At 35.2% G+C, this 8,747-nt stretch overlaps 1 pseudogene; it reads right to left on the bottom strand.

Annotated features, from left to right (window-relative positions):
- Positions 1-1,608: 1,608 nt before the first annotated feature.
- LOC129406511 (ubiquitin carboxyl-terminal hydrolase 15-like) lies at positions 1,609-7,821 on the bottom strand (annotated as a pseudogene).
- Between the last annotated feature and the right edge of the window lie 926 nt (positions 7,822-8,747).

The following is an 8,747-nucleotide window of genomic DNA, read 5'->3' as shown; positions in this document are numbered from 1 at the left end:
TGAAAGGCTGGGAAAGTACTACAGACAGAGGGAAGAAGCTTGTGGAAAGAATCAGAGATAAGAAGGTTTTCTGTGGCATTTTAAGTAGGTTAGATTGACTAGAAGCTAGAGAAAAGGGGTAGGATGAAATGGATTTGGAGTACTTTGGGACTATTTCTTGAGAAACATATGGAAAACAATCAATGGCCTAGTAAATGGCTGTATGCTTAGGTGATGTTTATCAAGTGACAGTGATATAAGTCATAGTTGTTTGGCTGATTACTACTGACTGAAAAGGTTATTTTGGCCCAGTATCTCTATCTGAAGCATGAGACACTGATGAAGGCCACTTTTCGTTTTGAAAATAGGTTGAGTGTGCTGGTATAGGATTGGATGGGAATGGAATATGTGAAGGAAGTATGTAGACGTACACAGAAAAAGATACATAGGTATTTTTGAGGCTAATAAAGCTTTTGGAAAGAAATGAACTATTTGGAATTTGTATACACCTGATGCCTATGTTTTCATACTGTTAATTGGATAATATCAAATATTGAATGTAGTTTTGTATTAGCAAATTAGTGGAAAGATAAACCATTTATTATTTACAGCTCATTTCAAAACTCAATATCTAAATGAACCCATACAAATCAAAAAATGGTCTTCACTTTGTATTCTAGTTATATATTCACCAACAATTTTATAGTTGAACTATGTAAAAAGCCATTCACAAGACTTTACTAAGAGAAAGTCTTCTAGAAAAGCTTGTGAAGTATGAGCTATAAATGCCACCCTAGTACACTAGACATAAATGAGGATTCCTTCAGTAGACAAATAATCATGCAAAATAAATTTCTATTCTAATTAATTTCAGAAAGTAACATATAAACTTCCCAATGACCATACTGTCTGGTCTATTCAAAAAAAAATATTGGCCATCTAAGTATGTTCTGAAGAATGGTGTTTGATGTTTTTGTTATGAAGAAATCTAAGCAAAATTCTTTTCTCAAATAATTAGAAAATATTTTTAAGCCGCAGTAGTGAGCCTAAAGTTCACTTCTTTTTCATTTGCATTTTTAAAAGGTCTTCTTTTAAAAAACTTACTATCATGGCCACATATTGCATTGGTTAAAAGTTAAAAGTTAAGTATTTAAAAATCTGTAATTAAAAATAATTACAATCTATTTTGTAGTAATATGTTAGAAGATATTAGATGGTCAGTTGTTAGAAGTGAAAAAATGTGTAAGAAATCTTATATCAGTTTAGTCCAATTGAAACGTTATAAAAACTATATGAAAGTTTTTGTATTGAACATTTGAACAACATAGTAAAATTACTTCTGATATATAGAACAAAACAGAACAGAATTAAACAGAGATGTGTAATAAAAAGGAAAAATTAGGAAAGCTGGTAATAATAGTAAAACCAATGAAAGACATGTGACAGGGTGGGTACATACCAGGTATGTGCATACCAGGCTCTGAAACAAGTACCTTGCCCATTGTTCAGGTACAATAGGAGGGTTATTGCCACAGAGCCTGTGGGTTCTAGCCACAGCATTGCATGTGGTTCCTGAGCAAGGAAGGAGTAGTCGCTGACTGCGGAGCCAAGCGTAAGGTTTGAGCACTGCCGGTTGTGGCCCCTAAACCAACAATAAATAAATAAACTACATAGTATTTCTTTACTTAGTTAACATTATTCCTGAGCAATCCTTCCTCCTCCTCCATTTAGTTTTGGGGTCACACTCAACAGTGTTCGGTACTTACCGTAAGATCTGTATTTGACAAATGTTTCCCATGGTCTTTGAAGGACCAAGTAAGCACATTAATAATAGTAATAATAGTAATAACAATAATAATAATAATATGTAAGATAAGTTAGACTAATATTTTAAGAAGTTAATTCACCTACTAACAGTTTCCAAAATGATATTTTCTAGTTTGCTTTGATATAACGCTATCCTCATGAAACCAAACTTAAATTTAATAAGCTTAAATTTGTTTTCTATCATTGCATGGCTGATTTACATATAGTTTATTTATCAATGCTTTTGAAACTTGTAGTTCTTGGGTAAAGTTGCTTATTTCTTTGTAGATCTTTTTTCAGAATCTTCTGGGATAGACACTGGGGAGTTCCGCTTTCAGAGTTTTCATCTATTGCCTAAAGTTTTTATACTATGTTTTGTTGTTTTTATAAGGTTTATTTTGTTTTTATTTACTTTTCTGCTTACTGGGTCACACCTGACAATGCACAGGAGTTACTATGACCTTATGCACTCAAGAATTACTCCTGGTGGTGCTTGGGGAAACATATGGGATGGTGGAATGGAACCCGGGGTCGGCGCGTGCAAGGCAAATGCCCTGCCCGCTGTGCTATGGCTCCAGCTCCTACATTTTAATCTTATTCTTGATAAGTTTTATTTTTTTGGAGCTCCAGATGCTAGGTATTCACTTGACTTTTGATACTCTGTTAACCTCTCTGAACTCTTCTAAGTATCCCCTAGAATTTCCATGGGCCTAAAGCAAATAAAAAATAAATTTAAAAATGCTTATAACCTGAACAATTAGAACATATTTTTCATGACTTAAGCCAGTGATATGAGACGTATCTTAAAATCAAAAGAGCAAATATGTTTGTCATCACTGTTCCCTGAATAATACAAATGAAGCTGTAGCATTTTTACATTGGCTCCCACATGGCCTGATATATCAAAGAACTACTGAGTCAACATAAAATCTTTTTTTTTTAAGGCCTTGAATAGCTTTATTGAAATCTGTATAAATAAACATGCACATTTCAAATGTAAACTCAAGTGAACTCAAGTGCAGACAAAATTTTAACCTCTGTCATGCAGGAGGTTAGTTTACATTTAAAAAAAAGAGAGAGAGAAAAGAAAGAAAGGAAAAAATAAAACTCAAAGCAGCTTTTAAAATACCAGGATGAAAAACCAGCTTTAATATCAAGGTATAAAGCAAAGCCATGATCAACATACCTCATTTATCCTGGTCAAATGCATATTTTTTAAACTTTTAAATGCTAACATAAATAAATATTTACCAAAATGTGCACTCACAGAGTGAACTTTTATTTACAATACACAATTTATAATCTATTGTATTTGATTAGTTCAAGTGAAGAACATTATACTTTTTGCTTTAATAACAGTGGGACACAAAACAATTTCTCAGGTAGTCAATATGTGAAATGTGTCCCAGTATTTATATTTTCTATTAAAGGCAGTACTGTATGCCAATTGACAATACATTCTTTTAACTAGATCAAAGGGAAAAAAGCAGCAAATGAAAAATGTTACAAATGTTCACACATATTTTTGGCATCCTGAATCCTTGAATGTGGTGAACTAAAATCAAATTCCAGGTTTTTATGCTTTATATACTGTCCAGCTTCAGATTCTGGAACACGCAGATGCCACTTCTCTTCTAACAAGTCACCTTCTGAGAAAAGCTGTAAGGCTATGGTGAATTCCATCAGGAACACACAAAGAGAGTTAACAGACCTACCTTTAAAGCCAATTGTCCATTAATTATTTAAAGACCAGTATATGAAAAACACCTCAAAGCATGATGTAATCATTACTACTGATACAGAGTACAATTAAATCTTTCCTTATGTTACAATAATTCATAGGTTAGAAGTTGCCAAATTACAAAAAAATGGGGTAGAGAAAAACAGACAGCAAAAATTTTGAATTTGGACCAACACCAAATTAAAACAAATGAATTTTAATGTAAGTAAAAGAAAATTTAAATGGCGGAGGAACAGATTCTAAATGCAACAAAAAGAACATCAACATCAAAAAAGAAAAAACCTTACATATAACAAAAATGACTTTAGATGAAGGGTGAAATCTAGAACCTGTTTTCTACAATAGCAGTTAGATGAACATAATATTCTAGTTTTAATACTATGAAAGGAAATAACTTTTTCAAGACTTCCATGTAACATGATTCATTTTTTAAAAATAGGTCTACATTGATTGCCAGGGATAGACTTGAAAATTTGGTTTTCCAAGGATACTACTGCAGTATTTATGCCACATTGATACCGCAGCTAAATATCATAATAGTATATGTAGCAGCCTAATGCACATGATCTAGATTATCCAAAAACTAAGTTCAGCCATCATTTTCTTGCAGTATATTAGAGCAAAATAAATGACCAACATCCACAAATTTAACATTTGTCATCAGTTAACTCACATCCAAAAAATTAAAGAAAACATAATTCATCAAAACAGCAGCAAACTTAAAAGGGATTTATTTGTGATTTCCTATATATATTTAGCTTGTAAATACAAGACTGTAAATGTATTAAGAGACAATTTCTGTTAAAGTTTTCATTGTGTTTCACTTCAAGTACTGCACAAGTTAAAATCTGATAAAGGATTTACATTCGGTTATCTGAAACTTCCCATCTCAGACTCGTGTTTAATGTGGTGGGTGACTCCATCATCTCCATAGACACCACCAGCAGGAAAGTCTCTCCTTTATGGCTTCTGGGACTCTCGTTAGTTAGTGTGCATACAGTTTTCGTTTTCTATGTCATTGTCATTATCATTGCTATCTTCGTCACTTTCTAACGGGATGCCCGTGGCAGCGGAAGCACCTTTAGTTTCTCGGTCAAGAGGGAAAAAGCCAGTTCCACTGAAAGTGTCTTGCCTCTGGTAGAAGAGCACGTACGCAGCTTTGGACACAATCTGATCTTCAGATGCTGTCGAGACACTACTGTCATCAAAGTAGTACCATTTCCCATGATCTTTATTTTTTGCAAAAGCAGTATAATGTCCTCCTCCCATCCCTCCACAGTGGTTGGAAACGGTGATCAGATGATAGCGGCAAGGACCCGCGTTTGGATTAATTAGGAATTCTGACATATCCAAGTCACTTATAGGAAAGTCAACTAAGGTATCCAATTTATCTCTCATGTATCGACTGTAAGAAAATCGTTTGAGATGTACCACAAGTACTGGAGGCAGTGACCATAAATCTAATTTCTTTGTGGCTTGTTGATGTTCTTTACGATTTGGACAATACCAAGGATCCTCAGCACCTAGCTTTTCCTTTGTTGTAAAAAGCTCAATGCAATCTTTCAATTTCACAAAGGGTTTTTTGGGAGGCTTATATTCCACACTTTCATGTTTCTCAAAGTCCTCAGCAGCATTTTCATCAAAGTATCTTTTTTTCAAATCAGGATCCCAATCCAAAGCAAGAAAAGATCTTTCATCTAGCCTAAGCTGCCTGTCATCAAATCTTATATGCCGGGTGTCATCTTTGATGTAGTTGGTATCGGTATTGCCTAAATTGTTGAACTGGAATGTAAACAATCTCTTTTTGTGTGTCCCGTGAGTTGACCTTTGCAAGTTTCCTCAGTACATAATCCATTTTCAGAATCATTATCTCCTCCAACTGAATCTTCAGACTGACTGTTTTCATTCTCAGAGGGAAGTTCTTGATCTTGGCTGGACTCATCATCTGGCTCATCTGTTTCCATTTCACTTGGGGAGCCTTCTTCATGGATGCCATTGGGGCCGTTCCCATTAATATTTTGGTCCTTACAGCAATGTAGGGATCCTTCAGTTTCTTCAGTTTCAGTGGATATTTTGACATACCGGCACATTCTCAAAAGTAGAAGATTATAGGGTTTATCTTCAGTATTGTTTCGTGGTACTGCTATAAGAAAAGGCTGACCAAAAAGTGAGGAACCAGTATGGTGTGTGTAACTTGAATGTCTAAATTTTTCTCTTAGGCAAACAGGAATAATCACATGCTCTGTATCTTCTGTCCTATTGATGTTATTCTCAAACACATAAATATCATCTCGCTCCATAATACTACTAAGGTTTTCATCCATGGCAAATATTCTGTGAAATCTATGATTGTATATATCAGTGACTATCATCTTATCTGCAGGTACGCCTGACAAAGTACAGAGTGCCGTACAAAGATCTTGTATGTTTCCAATTTGGGGGACAACCACTTTGTACTGCATAGGTTTGGTAAGTGGATCCATTCTAACTAAGTAAACTTCTAAGGTATGCTCTTTTTTCATGGGCAAAGGAAGTGTCAAGTAACAAAAAGGGTCAAATGTGACTGAAATCTTTGCACATTCAGGACATACTAAAGTTGACTTGAAAAGGCCATGAAATATGTCGACTATGATAGAATCATTTCTTTTTAAATGATTTTCCCAGGCTTCTTCAGCAACCACCTTATCTGGCCTCCCATCGGCGTCTTTTAGTTGTATGTATGGTTTTTTCCTAATTCTATTCAAATCCTCATGTAGACCATCCAACAGGAAAGCTAGTAATTCTTGACAGTCTTGCTGCTGGTATCCAGAGAACTGCGGTGCAAAACGTCCTACTTGTGTCTTAAAGGCTCTTGGTGTGACGTAGCTAAATTTTCCAGACCACATTTGTTTGATCAATTCAGCATAAGACTTAGCTATTTCACCTCTCATTCCTAAGGGATTGTCAAAATTCAGTTCTTCTTGATACTTATCATTGAGGAAATATTCAGTAAGTGGAGGTGTGTTGCTCAAACACTGAATAGCTGAGTTCATGAAGCAGGTGTTTCCCAAGTTACTCGGGCCACAGAGGCCTGGCTGCTCATTATTTCTTCCAGGTTCTGAATAATCATAGTTCTTATAAGCAGTATATGATGGAAGACAATAATTTGAGTTTTTCACATTTCTGTTGTTGATGTTGTTATAATTATTTGATAGAGATGAAGGAGATATCTTTGGTAAAGTTGAAAAATTGGATGCACCTGGGGACTTAGGAGCAGAAGGACCCCTTGGCCATGTTCCATCTTCATTTTTCTGTTCTATCACTAACACCTGTCCTTGGTATAAACCAGCATCCTGAATAGTGCTGTCTGGCTTATTCAGTGGCTCAAATGTATTACTCATGTATTTGTTCCACAATCTTGTCTCCTTCTCATCTGGAATATTGAAGATTTTTCTGATTTCCTTTTCAATTGTATCTATTGTGTCAGCTTTGCTAAATCTTCTAGTTACAACATTATTCATGTTGCCATTTTCACAAAGCTTCAGTTCTGTGAGATATACTTCTACTTTGCAGTGCTTTACAAACAGACCCTGTTCAACCACCTTCCGTGCTATTGGTTCTTGCCCTTCCATCAACGTGTACCAGCTGACAAGTTTATTCCAGCCCTCCGTTGGCAATAATATGTAATCCAATTCATCAATAAGATGCTCTTTGAGTGACTGGGCATCACCATCTTTGAGAAGTCCAGAGTTATCAATAGGTCCAGGATATACATTTTGATCTCCCATCTGGTATTTGTCCCAACTGTCAAAGCCAACATATTTTTTGCACTGTTTGAACCAGCGACTATCAACTAGGTACCAGGTGTCCCCCTTCCGGAGCGAGATTTTGAGCAGCGTCGCGATGTCCGAACGCTGGATGTCCAGATCCACCGCTCCGCCTTCCGCCATCTTCCCCCACTAGCGGCCAACATAAAATCTTTTAAATAAAACAGCGTAATAGGGAAAAAAATCTACGAAGTTGGGGCCATTTTGACATTTTTAAACTTTTCTCTTTTGTCCAAACGGTCTATGTCATACTGATTTGTATTAAAAATAAAATAACTCTTTAATGCAAACCGTGTTAAAAGAAAAAACTCACGATAGCAAAGATGGAATCTGATTGGAGAGAGGGAGGATAATTGCTTCCAGAAATCTACCAAATTATATTCTCAGAGAAGAGGAGGATACATCATTTACATGTTTGAAGTGATTTGTATGTAAATAAATGAAACAATATAAACTGTCAGTAAATTCACCTTGAGAGCTTGATTGAATATTCGCTAATAAATGAGTAGCTTTCGTGTAGTGTGTTTCTAGTTTCCTGATAGTCTTTTAATATTTTAGTATATTCTTGGGTGTTCCTATCTGTATTATATTTGGCTATTTTGCATTGCAATATCATTTGTTGATTTTCTAGCATTTCCCAAGCGCGTAGAGTACATCTCAGAACTTTTAATCTTCTTTGATTCCTTTTCTGATGCCTCTCGAAATATAAGAAAGATTCTTCTAAAAAAGATGCATCCAGAGGGGCATCTATGAAATCATTCATATCCACATTGTGCTGCAAAAATAAAAGAATGGTTTTTGTAATAGCAGAATTAAACAGAATGGCACAATCTAAACCCAGTATCAACTTCTGAAATTAACCCTCTGGCCACAAAGTGTTATCTACACTGAGAATAGTCCCCGAACACGAAAGCCTGTATTTCTCAGAATATCAAGAACTAATGAAAACCATCAAAGTTGAAAAAATGTCTTTTGATTCTTATGTTTTCTTTTCATACACCTGAAGATATAATTGTATACTCTTGTTGTTCTGAGATTGCTTCACAGTGACCCTTCATGAATAACTTAATGAACTTCTTAGTTAAGAAAAAACTTCTCTCTTCCCCCACTTGACTTTCACAAGTTGATGAGAAGTTTCAGGGACGGCACTGAATTCATTGAGCCTGCCATAAGAAATCCTTTGCAAATGATAATGGCAAAAGAAGATTCTAATAAAGTCTTGTAAACATGGATTCCAATACTGTAATTTTCAGGTACAAATATTCTGTCTTAGTTCCTCACAATAAGGCAAGACACTAAACAAATTTCTGGATTTTAATCATTGAATAACTTTCTTAAGAGAGTGGTAGATATAGAGGCTCTAAAACATTTCTGTAGATTCTGTGACTTCGCCCAGGAAATGTCAGTCCTTACAT

Source organism: Sorex araneus, chromosome 7 (assembly GCF_027595985.1).
Source record: "Sorex araneus isolate mSorAra2 chromosome 7, mSorAra2.pri, whole genome shotgun sequence".
NCBI classification, from domain to species: Eukaryota; Metazoa; Chordata; class Mammalia; order Eulipotyphla; family Soricidae; genus Sorex; species Sorex araneus.
The sequence above is the reverse complement of the archived record's forward strand: the minus strand, read 5'-3'. Positions and strand labels throughout refer to the sequence as shown.